At 48.2% G+C, this 19,543-nt stretch overlaps 1 protein-coding gene across 9 annotated transcripts in view; it reads left to right on the top strand.

The window, feature by feature from the left end:
• TRAK1 (trafficking kinesin protein 1) overlaps nucleotides 1–19,543 on the top strand; it is a 480,308-nt gene that overhangs the window by 437,327 nt on the left and 23,438 nt on the right. The gene's annotated exons all lie outside the window — the stretch shown is intronic.

The following is a 19,543-nucleotide window of genomic DNA, read 5'->3' as shown; positions in this document are numbered from 1 at the left end:
TTCTTGCTCAAAGTCCGAAAAACGTCTTGAAAAGGAGAGATTTTAAATCCTTATTCTAACATATTTCTGTTTTTTCTTGGAACCCATTCCCCTCCATATCAAAACATACAAAGGATGTACTTGCCATTCTAAGCCAACTGGACAGTGGCAAAAATGTGATGCTCTTATTTTGTTCTCTAGGAATATTCAGTGAAGCCATATAGAGCACAACATATGCCTTGACAACATTGTGTTCATAAGTAAGAGAGGAATGTTTGCTCGTGGCTGCTCTGAGGTTCAGGAGTACTTCTGCAGATAATATTGATGTGTCAGTTGTGGTTTACTCTTCTCTGCATTTATCATTTGCGATGCTTTTAGAAGATTTGAGAAGTTGGTCTTATTTTTTGCACTTATTAATCTTTGACACACCTACTTTGGTGTGCTGTGCTTTTTTTCTTGTGTGGAAAAAGAACTTGTTGTAGCAAAAAATGAAGAGAATACCCAGGATTGCGTGCTTTCCTGACATTGTGCTCTCCCTCAGCAATTAGCAACATATACCTGCAGAGGCATAATCCAATATGGTTTTTGTAAATTAGACCTCCATGCGTTTCATTTCGAAACAGAACTTCAGGGCCATGATGGACCCTAGAGAGTGACAAGTTATGAACCTACCAGTGTGTGTCTTTCCTTCTTTTTAGGCCTACCTTTAAGGATGTTCTGCTTTTAAAAACTATTGTTTAAAATTCCGCAACTTCTGATCCTCTGGTCTCATACATGGATTTGGGTTACTCCTAGTGTTTCATTACTTTTATTGGACTGGTACTCGACCGTTTGAATCCAAAAGCATCAACTGCAGAGGGTGTTAACTTCAACTACTTCACCAGCTTTAAAGACAATTAACATCATTGTGCTCTTTTTCAGTCACCTTTGTGAAGATCAGGGCATACTTAGTTTCACATTTATGCACATGACTCTGGCACTACTGCCAAGATGTTTTTGGGGTATTAATCTTTGTAGGCAATCTTACGATCCAATTTCTTTTGTCTCCATGTATGGCCACCGCTAAGCACTAGATGTGAAAAGTACTTCGGATTTTAGTTAAATTGCGAAAATCTCCCACATCAAGCACTTATGACACAACAAATACAGTAATTGACCCAGCAAACTCTGCTCACCCAAAAAAGTTTAATTAGAAAATGACTCTTCTGTCCTCTTGTTCGAATTGTGCAGAAGAGTCTGCAGACCTTGCGCATATAATGACATTTAGTTTAGCACTCACACAGTATTTACATTTTTGCCAAAATAGGCATAGCTTGACAATTACTTTTTCCTTTACCATTGATGAAAATAAAGATAATCTTTGATTATGGATAATCTCTGCTCTTATTTCATTTTACTGCAAGAAATAGCCTCTTTCTCGACAGCCACATGGCATGACAGTCACTTCTGATTATTTTAAATGTCTAGCTGGAAAATAGCGTAGGGGAAGTAGCAACTAATTAAGTCTTCTACCACTGACCATATGGTTTCATAAGGCCAGGGTACTCAGGGGGTTTTCCATAAATTGACACCAATGTTTAGCCCCTTAAATATTTAGTCTATTATTTTTTTCCAGTCCTAGTTTGTGCAACAAAATGTAAATGTATCCATTTTCAGCAATACATGGGAATTATGTCTCTGTTTTTCTTCTAACAGGACTAGATCTTCACCCTGTCTATACACTGGGTGATGGATAATACGTTTAAGTTTTATGTTCCAATGCCAGATCCCCATTCTTCGATGTAAATGCACTCACCTCAGACTGGGATCAGGGGTCTGTGAAGAACCCATAAGAAACTTAAAGCAACGGACATACACATGTACCAATGACATTGGTTTGGAGTGCAATCCTACTCTAGAGGCTTGTATGAAAACTTCAGTTCTCATTCCCTGGTACAAGTCACTCAGTCATTGTGCATCCAAGATCAATGAAATATTTATGATCGATTTGAGTAATAGGACATTTTATTTTAGAACCCCAAAACATTTCAGTCTGTGTTGAGTGACATATAAATAGCCATTTTAAGAATCAATATTTGCTATTTAAAGTCTTAGCGTTCCTATGACTTTGATTCTACTATTCTTTGTGGACATAAAGTCAAAGGACACTAATTGAGCCCAGTGGGGGCCCGGGGTTTTTCTACCAGCACACCCTATGGCAAGGAAGCTGCACTTACAGACGGAAAGCACCATGCGGGCATATATATAAGGGTGCCAGCTCTCCAACATTGCGGGCCACTAATTTAGCCCAGTGGCACCCAAACTTTGTGTACCAGCACACCCTACGGCAGGGAGGGTGCACCTCAATAGGCAAGGTTGTCTACCAGGCAGGAGTCTTGCACTTGCACACCATAAGTGCCAGGCAGGTGCATATAAAGACACTAGCAGTCCCGCGGCACAGGACACTAATTAACCCTAGTGGGGGCAAATTTCTAATCCCAGCACACCCTGCGGCAGGGAGGCTACAACTACACATGGCAAGCTCCAGGCAGGGACATATAAGGACACCAGCACTCCCACAGCGCGGGACATGCGCGGGCGAAGAGCCGGCCTGTCTGCTCCTTCCATGGTTGGACTAGGCTGACTACCACCACACCCCTTGGGCCTACGGCAAGTGCAAATGAAGTAGGCTCATATACATTTGTTTTCACTCTAAAGATTTTGCTTGTTTTTCATCGCGTCTATAGAAATGGGGAAGAAAGCATTCATTCAGCTCAGTAAGAGAAAGGATAAGATACACATGCACTTTTAGACATGGGGCTTTAACATCTTTAAGTTCCAATAAGTTAATTTACCCATCAATGATGCGATCTTTGGTTCCTGCTAGTTCCTTTGGTGCAGCTCAAGCACTGCATGCGCTGCGATAGAAGCATAGGATACTGAAACACAGCCATGCATGGTAATGTTAGGCAATCATCTGCGCATGCTTTTAAGTTGTTTGTATACAGTCCAACCTTACACTACAGGTACTCTGCCAGAGATGGCAGAAGTTCTGCTACTCAATCAGGAATGACTGATCTACCACCATGTCATACAGAGTTAACTCCATCAAGTGCTGCTTCTGAAAAGGTGTGGCCCTTCTTGGTAATGGTACTATGTTGAACCTGTGGTTCTGAGAAACACCTCAGCATGTTATGGAGACTTGGGTTGTGGGCACTGAAAATGTACATCACATTATGGTGGGTACATTTTCCTTACACATAGTGCAGTCTTCCTGTGTAGACTGAAGATTGGCAGATTTTGTGCCACAGTTTATTCATTCAGTGGGTTCTTAAAGAAGATCCGTTCTCTTTTTGGTGCAGAAACCATTTATTAGACGATTTCCCCCCTGCCCTCTTGGTAGACGAGATAAATTGGCTACAATGGCGCCTGACGATTCCACAAGCCAAACTCTAAATCAACCCCAAAATACATATCATGTCTTTTGTATTGAAACTAAATGTAAACCACCCATATTTTTGGGATGGATTGTTTCTCATGAGTGTTAACCTGGCCTGATGGTGCAGACAAGGTTGTAACAGGATGCAACTCCCATCTGAAGGTAAGTTTATTTTCAGGGGTTCCTGAAAAAAAGCCCCACTAGAGCTCAAAGCAACTGATGAACATGAAATGAAATATATAAATGACACATGCTAGAAAATTCATGTGTAGTTCAATGTTTACCCAGGCCTCACTTACAGAATGGAAGTAGATAAAAGTGGATACTGTGGAAAGGAACTCCTTAACTATGAATGATTCTTCATAGGTCAAGTGACTGTGAAGAGGAAGACGACACTGCAGTGTGTGAAGCTGTCATGAGTGGAGGTGTAGGGCACAAGCTATGACCCAGCCTGCCAGGGGTGAGCTGCTATACCAGTGATGTCTGTACTGGTACAGCCCTCGTAGAAGGAATGCTAGTGTGTGCGTCTGTATAATGTCAATTAACCCAAAAAATAGTGATTGTCACTGATTTACACACTTTACTCATTCTAACCTAACTACATACTCATGTAGCTGCCAGGTGTTTTAGCAATCATCCTAACCCAAACTGTCCTAGAATACCTCCACGGTCACTCAGTGGTGAGTCTCAACCCATATACAGCCGTGTGTCGCCCACTATGAGTCAGCATGGATTTTAATTGCCTGAAAAGTAAATTGACATCTTGAAATGCGTCTCTTATTTGTAAACAATATTTGTGCATGTTTACTAGTTTGCAGCTGCGTTATGCTGGTGTGGTTAGTGTTGAACTTTTACATCAAAATGTGTATGACATTATCTATATGCAGTTATGATACCTTTGTGAAATTGTGATTGCAGACATACACTCCTAGAATGCCTAATTAGGCCAGAGAATACCCTTCTATTTGACTATGTATTGGACCCCAGTATCCCATGTGATCTTTTTCACACCAAAAAGACAGTTATGCAAAGCATTTCTCTTCTGAGGCCAGCTTCCAAGTCTTCCAACTTCTGTGACCCCGTTTTCCACAGGAGTCATAATGCTGTATTGTGCAGGGTGGTCAAATTGAGAGAGTGCTGCATGGTCCAAAAATGTACTTCCGATGAGGAAGTACATCTGCTCTGCTAACTATGAAGGCCTGTGGTTTCTTTAGGAGCAAAGGAGAAGGCAAGCATTGCAGGGCAGCAATAATCAACCAGGAAACACAAACGTACTCTCTCATGTGAAGTGTGAAATTATAGTTTTATTTTTTGCCCGAGAGACCGCTTCTGCTAAGTTTTTTTTTTTAAAAATAGGTACATAACCAAAAGGAGGAACGTTATTTATGCATCTCTTCTACTCGCCCTTGATAGCACGAAGAACTACTTATTGTGATATTTTTTCCACCAGCAAAACACAAGATCTGCTGGTTCATTGTGCTCTTTTGGTCCAATGATCAAGGCTTTTAGAATTGTTTGAGACACTCACATAATTCTGTTTCCCGCTATGTTTTTTTGCTATACTTTTAAGATGGCCTTTCTTTTATCACTGCTGATCTTCCACTGAAAGCCTCCCCTCGCAGGCTCCACTGACCAAACATTTTACTGCCATGTAGAAGGTTTACATTTTAAGCATTGAAGAATGAGCCGGACCATTGAAGCCTTAAACTAATTTGACGTGATTCTTATTTTAACTTGGTTAATGATGATGGGGCTATTAAATATTTCTTCATGAGACTTCATTGTAGTGTATGTTGAACTCCTCTACACCTGAAGTGCTGTACTACACACTCCTATGGGACCTGCAAAGTTTTACATTTAAGGAAAGTGGCCTCTAAATGCAAACATATCTGATCATATTGGAACAGCCCCTTAGACTTTGTATTAAAACTGCAATGGAGAAAGTGGACCTCCCAAGAGAAGGCAAGTTCAACACCCAAGGGAAACTTAATAATAGCGGGTTTTCTTCACATTTATGGACAGTTACAAATTGGGTAAGGGTATTTGAACATTGTTAGTAGAAGGTTTAAAATGGAAGTTATTGATTACTTTGTGAAAGTCTTGGTAGGAATTCAAAATGTTATTTTAAGTATCCATTTTTAGCTATGTGAAGTGGCTTGCTTGTGTTATGGTTCCAGGAGAACCTGGGCTAATTTGCTTATGACTGAGTCCAAATAGAAGTGGCCTGGTGTGCAAAATAAAGATGCTGCCCGAGTAATTACCAGTGGCTGAGATTAATTAAAGCATTCCATTCATCACGTTTTTGTATTCTTTGGTTGCCAGCTTATTTTGCCACCAAAACTTTATAACAAAGTACCTACCAAATTTATTGACTCTCCCAAACACTTAAGTGCTAAGTGGAAAACATTTTGATGCTTACATACATTTTTAAGAGAAGATCATGGTCTATTTCTAGTGTGTTGTTATATTTTCAGATCCTAACATTGTTTCCACAATTCCAAGTTTTCTTTGTGTTTGAGGAATTTCATGCCTATGTGAAAGTCTCACAAAATGATGCTGGTTTAGAGGCAGAACACATCATCTTCTTATTCAGATCTCTTCCCTGCAAAGTTCTCTAATGAATTCATGCAAACTTTAGTGGATTCTCAACTCTAGCCAGTGAACAGTTGTCCTCCATGGGCATGACAAGAATTTGCTGCTAAAACAGGCATTTGTCACGAATCTCCTTACCAATGACTACCATTTCTCAAGTGTCCAGTTTGTGGCAAACATTTTGGAGTGGACGTTAACGTGCTACTAGGTGGAATTTCTGTGGGAAAAAAAAATCTTCTTATCAAAAATGAGGGGGACAAAAGGGGGGCAGAGAGGCTCGTACTCCTACTGATATATAACCATAAAATCAGGAGGGACTCAGTTTGCTGTAAAAAAACCGTCCACATGGTAAAGAAAATCCACTTGTTTTCTTATATAACCCTCACCCACCTAAATTGCCCCTTGGGGGCATGATTCATCATTGGGTCCATCCTGTTCTACTGCAGAATGAGGGATGCTGTGACCTACGAATTATATGTGATCTCTTATAATTGTATTACTATTGTGTAGAATGATGTTAATAGGAGTGGGGGTACATTTAACGTGGAAAGAAAACTTCAAAAATACCTGGCTGGTAGGTAAACTGTTATTTATTCTGGCCTCTAGTCGGTATGATTGAAAACAGGAGGGGGCGTGGCTTGAGCGCCGAGGGAAATGGCGACGTGAGCCCGGAGCTCCGCGCCTCTTCCCCACAGGAATCCTGATAAAGGGGCCGTAGAGCCCGTGTGTGCCCCGGCGCCGATTGATAGCCCGGCGGTGACTGCTCGGGTGAGATCTGGGCAGCCGGCGAAGTCGCAGACCCAAGAACGACCGCCGATCGCGGCGGCCTCTGGAGCGGTGGGGAGAATGGCGCCGAGCAAGATGGCGGCCGCGGCGGAGCCTTAAGAGGCAGCAGACTACCAGGGGAACGCACTGCCGGCGTGCAAGGTGGAGGCGCGATCGCCGGCAGCGACGGACCCCACACGGCGAAGACTGCTCCTTAGCGACCGGCTGCGGTGTGCGGCGCCATCGGAAGTGGGCGGTGCGGACGGAGCCTCCTGGCGGCCCCTTGCCGTGCAGTCGAGGGTCGGAGCCCCGACCCGGCCCCAGGCACCGGTCGACCCAGCAGGTGAGCGGGGGCCGCCCAGAGAGGGGATCCGTGGGAGACGGTGCGCGCGGCAGCGCATCCTGGGCCCCCCTCGCCCCCGCAGCAGTGGAACACACAACCTATGGGGACATAAGGAAGGGCCCCAAGAGGCTGAGAAGGGCCTTTGGCGTTCGGCCCACCAAGCCGCCTCAGGGGGGGAGTGAACGATACCCCACAGTGCCCAGGGGCCGGGCGGCGCGACGGACGCTCACACTGGGGCGCAGTGGACGAACAGCGAGGCCCCGAAGCGCACAGGGGTGGTCCACATGGCCGAGGCCCGAGATCAGTAAGCAGACGAGGAGAGCGAGAGCGGCGGGCCGGCCACGATGGGGAAGCCGAGGACCAAGGCGGAGGAGGCGGCAACATCGAACGCAGTGGAGGGGGGCCCTGCGGAGCAGACAGACCTGCAGCGATTGCAGGACCGAATACTGGACGCCATAACGGCCACCAGGGATGCGCTCCACAACGACATAGCGCAGGTGGCGTCGGGGCTGGGCCTACTCCGGGCAGACCACGACAAACTGAAAGACAGGGTTAAGGAGGCCGAGGTGGTGATCGGGGTCATGGCGCCGGCCCACAAGGCGATGGAGAGTAAGCTGACGGAGGCCTTGGACCGCATAAGCACCCTAGAGAGGCGGGCGGAGGACGCGGAAACTAGAAACCGACGCAGCAACGTACGGATCGTAGGTGTGCCGGAGACGGAGGGGACGGGTGACATGATTGCCTACGTGGAGGAATGGCTGAAGACGGTGGTGGCGCCGGAAGGACTTTCACCGTTCTTCACTCTGGAGCGGGCCCACAGGGTCCCCTCAGGACCACCCAAGCCCGGGCTCCCACCCAGACCGATTATAGCCAAGTTGCTACACCACAAGGACAGAGATCTGCTCCTGCGGAGGGCTCACGAGGATGGCCCCTTCCAGATTGCGAACAGTAGAGTTACACTCTTTCCGGACTTCACCTTCGACACGCAGAAACAACGAGCCTCCTTCCTCACGATCAAAAGGGAACTGCGGACTGAAGGGATTCCCTACTCCTTGCTTTTCCCAACCAGGCTTCGAGTGGTAGTGGACGACAAGGCGATCTTCTTCGCGACTTCAGCGGAAGCTTGGGACTGGTGGGAGACGTACAAGGCCGGGACTGACGGAGCCAAGGTGAGAGAAGAGCGAGAGAAAGAGCGGGAACGCTCGCCCAAGCGGCTGCGGAAATCGAAGAGACTCTGGAAACGGGGTCGGGGGCAGCTGGGCCCATCGGCCTCTCAAACTGAGGCGGAACGACAGGCGGCGCTGCTGGAGGTGGGGAAGCTAGGCCGAGCAGAAGGTCCCGGATCTAGAGGGGCCACAGACTCGGACACTCATGTTTCGGCCTCTGGATCGGAGTCGGACTTGTCGGGAATACACCGCACGGAGGGGCCGCTGGTGACACCGCAGACGGCGGACGAGATCCTCAACATATGAACTACTGGCGATGCAGAATGAGTAATGTTTGGGGAACCTGGAGGGGGGATCGCTGCCTCCGCACATAGTAGGGGCCGGGGCACATGGCGGGGCTCAGGGCAGAAGGACCATGAGGAACTGGGGAGGGAGGGTGGAGATGGGCGGCGCAGCCTCCCTCTGGACAAGGCCGTGCTCCGTAGGCCCTTAAGGCACCCACAGCTACGGCTGTGTAGTTGAGACCTGGGTCATCAGGTACGGGAGTTTGGATGGGGACTGGTATTTCGATATTGGGGCCTGTTCTGGGGGAGGGGGGGGGGGGGGTTCCACAGTTGGGGATTGTTTGCTTTTTCCGATATTGTTGACCCTGGGTATACCATGGGCTGGGCTGTTGGGGAGTTTTGTTTCTTACAGAGGGGGCACCATCACCGCCAACGGGCTGGACCTGGGGGGAGGGTTTCGACCAGATCACTGGGATAATGTCTAATGTAAATGGTTTGACTTGTATTACCTGGAATGTCCGGGGCCTACACACTATGCAACGCAGACACAAAGTGCACGCCTATCTAGTACGGAGGGGAGTACACATCGCGCTCCTGCAGGAGACGCATCTCACAAAGCAGGAGGGGGAGGCCCTACAAAGGAGATGGCGGGGACAGGTTTATCACACCAACTATTCGGCCTATGCGCGAGGGGTGCTCATATGGATTAGGGCAGGCACGCCTTTCCAACTCACACGTCAATGGGTTGACCAGGAAGGGAGATATGTGGTGGTGGAGGGGAAGCTTGAAGGTAGAGATGTAGTATTGGCTAGCATCTATGCCCCAAACACGGACCAATTAGCTTTCCTAGCTACACTGTCAGGCACGCTGGCCCACTCCCTTGCGGGCCCGGTCCTGCTGGGGGGTGACTTTAACTCCATTGCCGACCCTTTGCTGGACAGGTCTCACCCCCCCCTTCGTGACTCCCCGGTTCACAGGCTCTCTAGGGGTAGGAGGGATTGGCAGGAGAGCTGGGGACTCATAGATGTTTGGAGAGGGCAACACCCGACTGATCGGGATTACTCATTTTTCTCAGGGCTCCATGACTTGCATGTCCGTTTGGACACCATACTTTGCTCCCGGGAGGTGCTACCATGCGTCACTGGCTCGGAGTACTTATCGAGAACAATCTCAGACCACAACCCGCTCCTGATTCGGCTGGCGTGGGTGGCGGAGAAGCCCAGGGTTCCGCTCTGGAAACTGCGGCCTGAGACACTGGAGGACCCCCTCTTCGGGGAGGCCCTAGCGGAAGGCGTGACCTCGTATTTCGCGGAGAACGCAGGGACAGCAACATCAAGGGCGACGGAGTGGGATGCCTTCAAGGTAGTGGTGAGGGGTATCTGTATTAGAGATTACGTAGGCGTGCGGAAGGTACTGCTGGGCGATTTGGCGAAGGCGGATGCTGGACTGAGGGAGGCGGAGAGGAAGCGGCCTGGACGGCCGGAACTTCAGGAATCTCTCTGTTTGGCCAGGGAGGCGGTAGCCGTCGAGGTGGAGAGGCTTCGAGCCTTTGACTACAAGCGCTATGTGGTACGCACCCATGTTGATGGCGATAAGGTGGGCACCCTCCTAGCGTGGCTCTCGAACCCCTCCAGGCGATGTGCTCCCATACTCCAGCTGCGGGATGTGATGGGAGTGGTACAACAAACACAACTAGGCATAGTCAACGTTTTCCAGAAATATTACGAGGGCCTGTACAAGAGTGCCCCGGGAGACAGGGCGGGACTGGTGGGTCCCTTCCTGGCTGATCTGCCCCTACACCGGATAGAGGCTGAGCAGGCGAAGGACTTGGGGGCGGACATTGACGTGGGTGAGATACGATCGGCGGTGAGGCGCATGGCGAGGAACAAATCGCCGGGGATAGACGGACTCCCCATAGAGTTCTATAACAGATATCTAGACATACTGGCACCGCGACTCCTGACTGTTTATAGGGAGGCCAAGGCGTCGGGTCGGCTACCGCAGTCGATGAGGGAGGCATTAGTGGTCCCACTGCTGAAGCCCGGCAGGGAGAGTGATGACCCTGCGTCCTATAGACCGCTCTCTATGCTCACCGCGGACTATAAAATCCTGAGCTCCATTTTAGCGGCGAGACTCCTGCCTCACATGGCGGAGCTTGTACATGACGACCAAAACGGTTTTATACCGAAACGCAACACCACGGCTAATATCAGACGGCTCCTCCGTATCATGGAGGGACAGGGACGGAGCTGGTCCTATCGGTTGATATTGAAAAGGCCTTCGACAGCCTCGAGTGGGACTACCTCTATGCTGTCATGGAGCGTTTCGGCCTGGGAGCTGGCTATATCCACTGGACTAAGGTCCTTTACGCGGAAGCGATTGCGAGAGTAAGGGTAGGGCCGGCGGTGTCCCTCCGATACCCGGTGGAGCGGGGCACTCGACAGGGCTGCTCCCTATCACCGCTCCTTTTTGCACTGGCTATTGAGCCGCTAGCGGCTGCGGCCCGAACGGGGCGGCACACCCGCGGAGTACCGACCCGTGACGGACATCATTTCATCTCGCTGTATGCCGATGACTTATTACTATTCCTCTGCGACGGTGGTGAGGACCTACGGAGGGCGGAAGCTCTACTTGAGAGCTTCGGAGAGATATCAGGCCTGCGGGTCAACTGGCCCAAGACGAGCTTGTTCCCGCTGCTGGAGGGCCCTGCCCAGCCGCAACACCAGTCGGAGGCGACCTGGAACCCTACCTGCATGAAATACCTGGGGGTCCACATCTACCATAAGTCGGAAGACTTACTTGAGGGCAACCTGGGACGCTGTGTGCGTGGACTGAAGGGCTGTATGTCCTTCTGGTCCACATTACCACTATCAGTAGCGGGCCGGATTTCCCTACTAAAGATGGTAGCCCTACCGAGATTACTGTACTATTTCCGGACGCTCCCAATCTGGATACCTGGCTCCTTCTTTAAGCTCCTTAAATCTCAGATCACATTGTTCATTTGGGGAGCGGGACGATGCAGAGTAGCGCTGGCCACGCTCTCTCGCCCGAAAGATGAGGGGGGTTTGGCGGTACCAGACTTTGAGCTCTATTACCTAGCGGCCCAATTACAGGTCTTCACGCAGGAGGTAGCGAGGGTATTTCGGGGCCCAGAGGACGAAAGTTCGCGGGGAACGCCCAGGCACGTCCTGGCGTACATAACCCTCCAGCAGCGGCTGGACAGTCGGGATTTGTCACTGGAACAGCGCACGTACCGTCAATGCTGGAACCGGGCCCAGAAGAGAGCGGGTACCCAGCGCCCTTACGCGCCTGAGATACCACTGGCCATGCTGACGGCACTACCACATGGCGGCGACTGGTCGAGCCTGCAGGAATGGGAGGAAGCGGGAATACAGGTAGTTGGGGACCTCTTTGAAAGTGGTGCACTGCTCCCGTTCCAGGAGTTAATAGAACGCTTCGGTATCCCGAGAGGGGGATTTCTGCTACACGCAGCAGTAACCAGGGCGATGCACGCCCACTGGGGCACGGGTCTTGGGGAACCCGAGGCGGCAGCGGCGTGCCAGTACACCATGATGGCGGCGGGCACGATTAAGGCGGTTACATGCCTGTATAATCGAATCTCAATGGCGGAGGTCTTATCACGCAGTACCCCACGTTGCAACCTACGACCATCTTACCTGCAGGCTGCGGGCGGTCTGACCGGGAAGGTGGTGTATTTTGAATTACTCGACTTGACTTTTGCTGTCGTACTACACTGAGATGCAGCATATCTTTATGTGCATTCTTCAAATTGTTTTAAGATATATCCAGGAAATGGCGGAATACTAAAAGTGGTCGTATCTATAGTAATCAGTCGTTTGATCCCCACAAAGACATTGTGGTTCTGTGGGATATTATATTTTAATTCCTGAAGAAGGTTTTTTGGCTTTGGAAATATATATGCCATAAACCGAAACGCGTCGATGCTTTATCTGTGGAGGAGCACTAGGTTATTAAGGATAAAAAACTCCTACGAAATTGTGGAATTCTCAAACCTGGAGTAACTTAATCCAAAATTATCAAAATACCGGTGGCTCTTTCCACGTTTTTAATTGGAATCATTTTCCCTATGCAATGTCCCACATTTTATAAGTAATTCTTATTTTGATAATGTACTGTTTTTTAATTTGTTTTTATTATCTGAATAAAATGTACAAGGTCTTTTGTATGTCTGATTTATGTTAATCATTTATTGCTCCTGATTGTGTATATGTATGTATGTTTGGTAGAAAACTGTGGTTTACTTCTACATTTACCCAAAGGGGATTTCTTTGTTGACATACTTGTATAATCGAATGGTCAGGGAGAATATCCCTCCTCTCACATCCCTAAAAACCAAATGGGAGGCGGATCTGAATAGGGACATACCGGACACGACCTGGGCACAACTTGTCCGTAGGGCTCGCAACAGCACAAGGAACGCCAGGTTCCAGCTGATCCATTACTATGTATTGCATAGGGCGTACATGACCCCAGGTAGAATCAGGCGGTATTTTGGCGATGACACAGCAGCCTGCCCCCGGTGCCCGGAGGAGGGGGCTGAGTTGGTACACATGCTATGGGCGTGCCCGGCCCTACGGGACTTTTGGCAGGAAGTAGGGGAGGTGCTGAATGAGGTGACTGAACGATCGATAGAGTACGGACCGGCCGAATGTCTTTTGCACTGGTTTCCCCATACCCCCAAAAATAAGCTCACGAGTAAGTTCATCGACATGGGACTGATGGTAGCTAAGAGAGAGATCACCAAGAACTGGAAGGCGAGGCTGGGGCCTACTCCACGTAGGTGGCGGCAGGAGTTTCTGAAATGGGCCACGGCTGACAGCACACATAGATACCAACTTGCGCGCAGGACCCCTAACCAGACAGCGGCTGACACTGCGACCGCATGGGAAGTAATGGTGCAGGCACTCAGGGATAGCGAAGCTGACGCAGAGGAGGAGACTCCCGGGGTAGAGGGCACGGAGGAGACGAGTTAAGGCCCCAGGAACAGCAGGAATATGGGGAGCATGAAGCTAGCAACCCAGGGATGGTATTTGCGTAGCCTTAGGCGGGTGATGGTGGGCGGGATGGGATGGGGGGGGGGAGTTTATGGGTTAGTGCAGGGGAGGGGAGTTGGGGACTAGCGCGTGGTTTAGCAGGACTATAAAAGTAGACATACACTTAATCCGGACACTAACCACTCCTCTGTATGGAACGTCAGGCATGGATGTGCAGAGGCTTCAACGCCGCCCAACCCCCGGGTTGTGGGCCGGACGGCTGTGTACTGATTGGAGAAATGTATTATATATCTGCTGACACTTATGATACTACTGCTATGCGTGTATTGGCCTGTACAGGTATGTCTACAATAAAAATTGTTTTAAAAAAAAAAAAAAAAAAAAAATGATTGAAAACAGGAAGAGGAAAATATAGAATGTATAAACAAAAATATTTTTTGCTGTATACTTTAAGCATCACAGGTACAGTTGGCAGAAAAAAAAATTTCTCCATTTTTACTATTGTTCAACTATAATATCCCAAACATGTATCTAATATAAAAGAGTTATTGACCAAATCTGAAAGAGACACGTTAGTGATAGATTCCTTACCTTAGAATATCCCCAGGCGTCAGACTGGATCCGGAAAGTTTTTGGTCAACAGTACCCCTGCACGTCGGTAGGTGGCGTCTTGCGGCTCCGCGTCCGTCGCTGGTGTTTTAAGAGCTGAGATGACATCACGGAGACTACTTAGGCGCCAACCATGCGCGCTGATGCCAGTAATTTCTTTTTCCGCGCCAGTAAGCGCAGGCCCGGTTAGAGCACGTACCCTATTCACTTTTCGACTATACTTTTGAGACTTTTTGTCTCCTGTAAGTTTGAGTTTACTCTGGTGCACGTAGGGATGCCTGGTTTTAAGTCTTGTGGGGCCTGCCGTCGCAGTATGTCGGTAGCGGACCCTCACGACATCTGTCTCTACTGCCTGGAGAGTGACCAAGACTCCCGGTCCTAATTGGAATGTGTGGCCATGGCCCCGAAGGCCTTGAGGGAGCGGCACCGGAAGCTGCTTGAAACAGCACTACAGAGAACTCTTGTGGGGCCACCATCATCACTCCACGGCTTCAAGTCTTCACCCACGGATTCGGGTAAGAGACGACACAAAAAGAAGTTGAATAAGCATTGTCGGTCTGTGACGTCCCCCCGTTGGTCCCCGGATGTGGACGAGGGGGACAGAGGTTCTGCCCCTGTGGCTCTTTCGAAGCCCAGGAGTCCTGCGACCTACCCGCCTTACCCGGGTCCGTCGGTGACTCCCGCACAGGTGCAAGAATTTCTTGCTACCATGGACCGCCTATTTAGGCCTCGGGCTCCAGCCAGCATGCCTTTGGGCCCCGCTGTTCCCTGTCGGGATCCTGTCGGCCCCGCCGGCAGCTCCGGTCCTGGCGCCGCTGGATCCTGCACCGCTGGTTCTGGCCACGGCGCCACAAGGTCCCATGCTGCCAGCTCCAACCCCAGCGCCACACTCTGCACCACCTCCGGCACCTCGGTGAATGCCATTTGTTGCACCACTGCCCAGGTTCCAGGACAACCCTACCTGGGATTCGCATTGGGACACAGCGCCGGTTTGGCCCCCCCCCCGGCGCCGGTAACGGCGCCGTTTGTTCCCTCCCTGGTCCCTGCCCTGCACCGCAATCTGTTCCACAAATGGCGGAGTTTGAGGATGACTGGGAGGGGTCCGAGGACTCTTTCTCGTCAGTGTGACTGAGCAGGACTGGGCAGACGAGTTAGAGGAGGCTGGCGGTCTTGATGTCTCCTCTGAGCCCCTGCTACCATTTAATGACGCCCTCACTGACGTCTTATTGGGCACTTAGTCGCGGCCAGCCACAGGGGCCCCTGTGGATAAGGACGTTGCCAGGCGTCATCACCCGGCGCCAGGTGACCCTGCCTTTCTGACCACTCATCCTACGGCAGAGAGCCTGGTCATCCAAGCTTCGACGTCCCAGAGTGCCTTTCCTACGGCTCTGCCGGATAAGGACTCTAAGAAGCTGGAGCAGTTTGGCAAGCAGTTGTTCTCTTCGGTCAGCTTAGGGCTGTGGTCAGTGAACACTGCATGCCTATTGGGCCGCTATTCCCTCTCGGTGTGGGATGCAGTTGCACAGGTGTTGCTTCAGTTGTAGCGGGAATTCCGTTCTCCTACAGAACTGTGCATAGAGACCTGGAACCTTGGTGAATAAGGATGGCCCAAAACTCACCTCAGTATCCAAAATCCCCTTACCAAGCTATCTACAGTGTCTCATTGGTCATAACAAACTCCCAATGCTTAGACAGACCAGAACATGAACTTAGATTACCTCAGGTATCGTGGAACACATGAACACTCTTTCGTTATATAATCATTACAAACCAGAACGTGGAGTAAAAGAGGACACATGCTTGTTTGAAATATTTATTTACTAATGCAAGGTTCTCAAACGCAGTATCTTGTACAATACTAGCAAACAGATTATAAGCAACAAAGTTATCAGCATAGTTATTAGTCCATAAAAGGCAAATGGTGACAGCATACTAAGATGCTGTAATGAATAGGAATTAACAACACCTAATTTTCACCCTCCCTATTTAGCATAGTATTTTATATCTATGAAGGTCTCATTTGGGTTTTAGCAGGGCGGGCCCATACCTCAAAATCTCAGTGGGAGAGGATCACATTATCTTCCACCAGCTCTCTGCATGCGAAGCACCATCAAGTGTGTTTCGTGTGTGTGCAGCACAGCAATATAAAACCCGCATAGAGCCAGATTTTGGCAGCAGCATGTGTGTTATGTCTATGGACGTGCTAAGATCATTTCTCACAACAACATTGTGTTTATTTATCCTTTCAGCCTACAGCACTCACTGTGCAGACAGTGTACCGAGCAAAACCGATATCAGAGCAATAACACATTATTTCTCATGTAAATCACGAAGCTCTTCTGGGTTGAAAGCTAAATCAACAATTATGTGTCGTGTGCAAAATGAGGCAAAAAGGTAAAATGGCGTTTAAACATTGTAATAAGCTCATGCTAACTTAACACAGTATATAGAAAAGAAGTAGCTATATGACAAACCCCCCCCCCCCCCCCCAATGATCCGAGCACGGACAAAATCAAGGAAATGTAACACCAGAATAGGGGCATAACATGAAAGCAAAGTTCAATAATAATGAGCAAAGCTAATCTTAAAAGTCATAAATGATGGCCTATAGTGGCAATTTTTTTTTTTAAACCCAAATATAATGGTCTGGGGCGTATAAAAAGCACTCGGTGAAAGCTAAAGGCACCATCAAAAATACAAACAGGTACGTGCCTAAATAACCAAAGTTTCCGAGGCATCTCATGGTAGGACTGTATATGCAAAATATGCAGCAATAGCTTCTAAAATGAAATCACCGTTATCATCCGAAAACAGTTCAGCCATCCAATTAAGCAGTGGAAAAGAACATACGTGTTCCTCCAGCATTGGATCCTCTAGCAGCATCAGAGGACAACTCGGTGGGTTTTCCAGAACGCTATGTGCCAAGAACTCATGCGCCGCTGGGATTATGTTCCAATGACCCATTAGTCCATGCATCGCTGCCAAGGCCATAATCCTTTCGCCAGAACAAACCAACTCGTGAGCAACTACGGGGCTCATCAGATGATTAAAATCGACGTCAGGAGACACCGTCAAGCAGAGACACAAATCAAGGGCCCATTCGAAATCGCAGCTCAGGCAATGAAAGACAGGCTGGACACACGTGAATTAGGAAAATCGAAACGATAATCCAAAAGCCGTGCTCAAAGTCGCAAGCGGCAGGGTGCCATAGTATTCAAGCGTCCGGTTGCGAAACAGCAGTAGGAGGGGCTCTGCGGCTTCCAGCGCAGGACGGGCATCCATGTTTAACAAAACTAAATATTATCAAAACGCCTGCAGCTAATGCCAGCAAAACCGGGAAGCCGCCAAACAGACTCGAAAATATAGAATGGAAAAAGCTAGGGATGATTCCAAATATCTTCTCGAATGAAGTCAAGAGACCACTGCTAACCAGTATAATAAAATGAGCCAGGCCAGATGTGGAGGAGGCATTAAAGATTTGGTGAACCAGCTCACTGAAATGTAACGGTAAATCAGTGTTCAAAAGGGCCTGCACCTCGGTGCGGGTATTAGCTATGTGAAGGACGAATGTTTCTCGGGCCGAACTCAGGGCCACTTCTTTTTGAGACAAAAGGGCTCTTATTCTAGTCATACCATTGAACTCTGCTTTCAAGGTTGGGATGCGCGGCCAGATGGAAACAGCTGAACTCCCATGTGTAGGGGGATACAGGACATTTTTGCAACAGACTACACGTTTCGATACAGTTACCACGTAAGCCACCCCTTTAATTAGACCACAACACTCCTCGTTGTTCAATAGCAAATAACTACCTTTCGCCAGTAAAGTGAATGTGGGAACTATTGCAGGAACTGGGGTCCCTTTTAAAAAACAGGCTAAATTAGGCCGGTCCTGATTACAAGAACCATGTAACTGGATGTGTCTGCATATCAATGAATGGTCAGGGGACTCTGTGCATTCTTCCCCATTAAGGTACACCTCTTTCCCGTCTTTCAGGCATCTATAAGTGAACGGAAGAGACCACGTTTCGTGCAGGAATGAGTTCCCCAAAGGTTCATATCTCCCTATAGCTATCTAACGCATACAATTAGTAAACTTGTACAAGGCAAATGGCAATGTGATTAATCCGTGGATAAGCCACGTTGCAGCAGTTGCTTCAGCAAAAGAAAACGGTAATGACTCCAACCTCTCAATGTGTAACATGGAAAATAAAGCATCACGCATTGAAAGCATTCGTTGTTTGTCAGTTAAATTAAAAGGTGCAAAAAGAGAGGAAACGTTCATCTAACTCCAAGGCACACGACCAGCCTTAAGCGTCTGCAGGGTCCAAGCAAACTGAATAATAGAACGCAATTGATTCTGACCATGGTACAAAACAGACACTTCATCATGTACGATGTCAACAACAGATGATACAATATTATTCAATGTATAAATGCGGGAAGAAAGCATGTTAATACTGTTATCTACAACAGCAAGCACTTTTTCTAAAATAGCTTGATCTATTGCCCTTAGGCGCTTAGCAGCCTCAACTTATTAATTTTTCCAGACTTCATTGTAAATCGCATAAATCCACCTTTCTAGATCTACCGTTAGCCAGGCCCTTTATGAAATTATTTAAATCCACATCATCAGTCAGCTTGGAAAGATGTAATTTAACAGCAGCTAATGTAGAATGTTGTAACCAATTCTGACACAATTTGCCAACCGAGTAAGTGGTGACTGTATAGTCAGCATCAAAACGTGGATCAGGCCTGACTTGTGTAAAACCTTCAGCTAAACCCAAAAAGCGACGTTGGCAGGAATCAGAGCTTCTGTGCCACATAAGCCAACCCTTAGGATCCAAACTGGATATATTGAAGGATGCATTTTGCATTAACGTTTGCAAGTCTCGAATGTAAGACTTTGTAAAATTATTCCAACCCGAATATTCTTCTAAATCAGGAAAGGAAGGGGTATTTAATTTTTTTGAAGTAGCCAATCCAAAGCATGTTGTCTGGAAAATGGTAGAATTTAAAAACAACATATGATTTGGGATGAGACATGCACGGTGCAAAGCCTCAGTGCCTTGTACCTTCCAATTTTTAGAACCCCAAACCGATTAAAGTTCAATGGTTTCCTTCCATAGCTCATAGCCATCTGCAGCTAATCTGTCTAGAAAGGACTTCGAATACAACAATTTAGTATCGGTAAGTCTAACTTTGGACATGGGCTTTTGTGTCATCTTAAAGTAAAAGGACTCAGGACTTGATTGATTAAAGGCGGTAAAATAAGTGTACTTTTTCAAAAATGTACTGGAGCTGCCTTGTAACGGAACCGGGCAATGTTCCCACTGTGTGTAATTTACAGTACC

This window comes from Lissotriton vulgaris, chromosome 10 (assembly GCF_964263255.1).
Source record: "Lissotriton vulgaris chromosome 10, aLisVul1.2, whole genome shotgun sequence".
Lineage (NCBI taxonomy): Eukaryota > Metazoa > Chordata > Amphibia > Caudata > Salamandridae > Lissotriton > Lissotriton vulgaris.
This window is presented reverse-complemented; position numbering and strand designations above follow the sequence as displayed.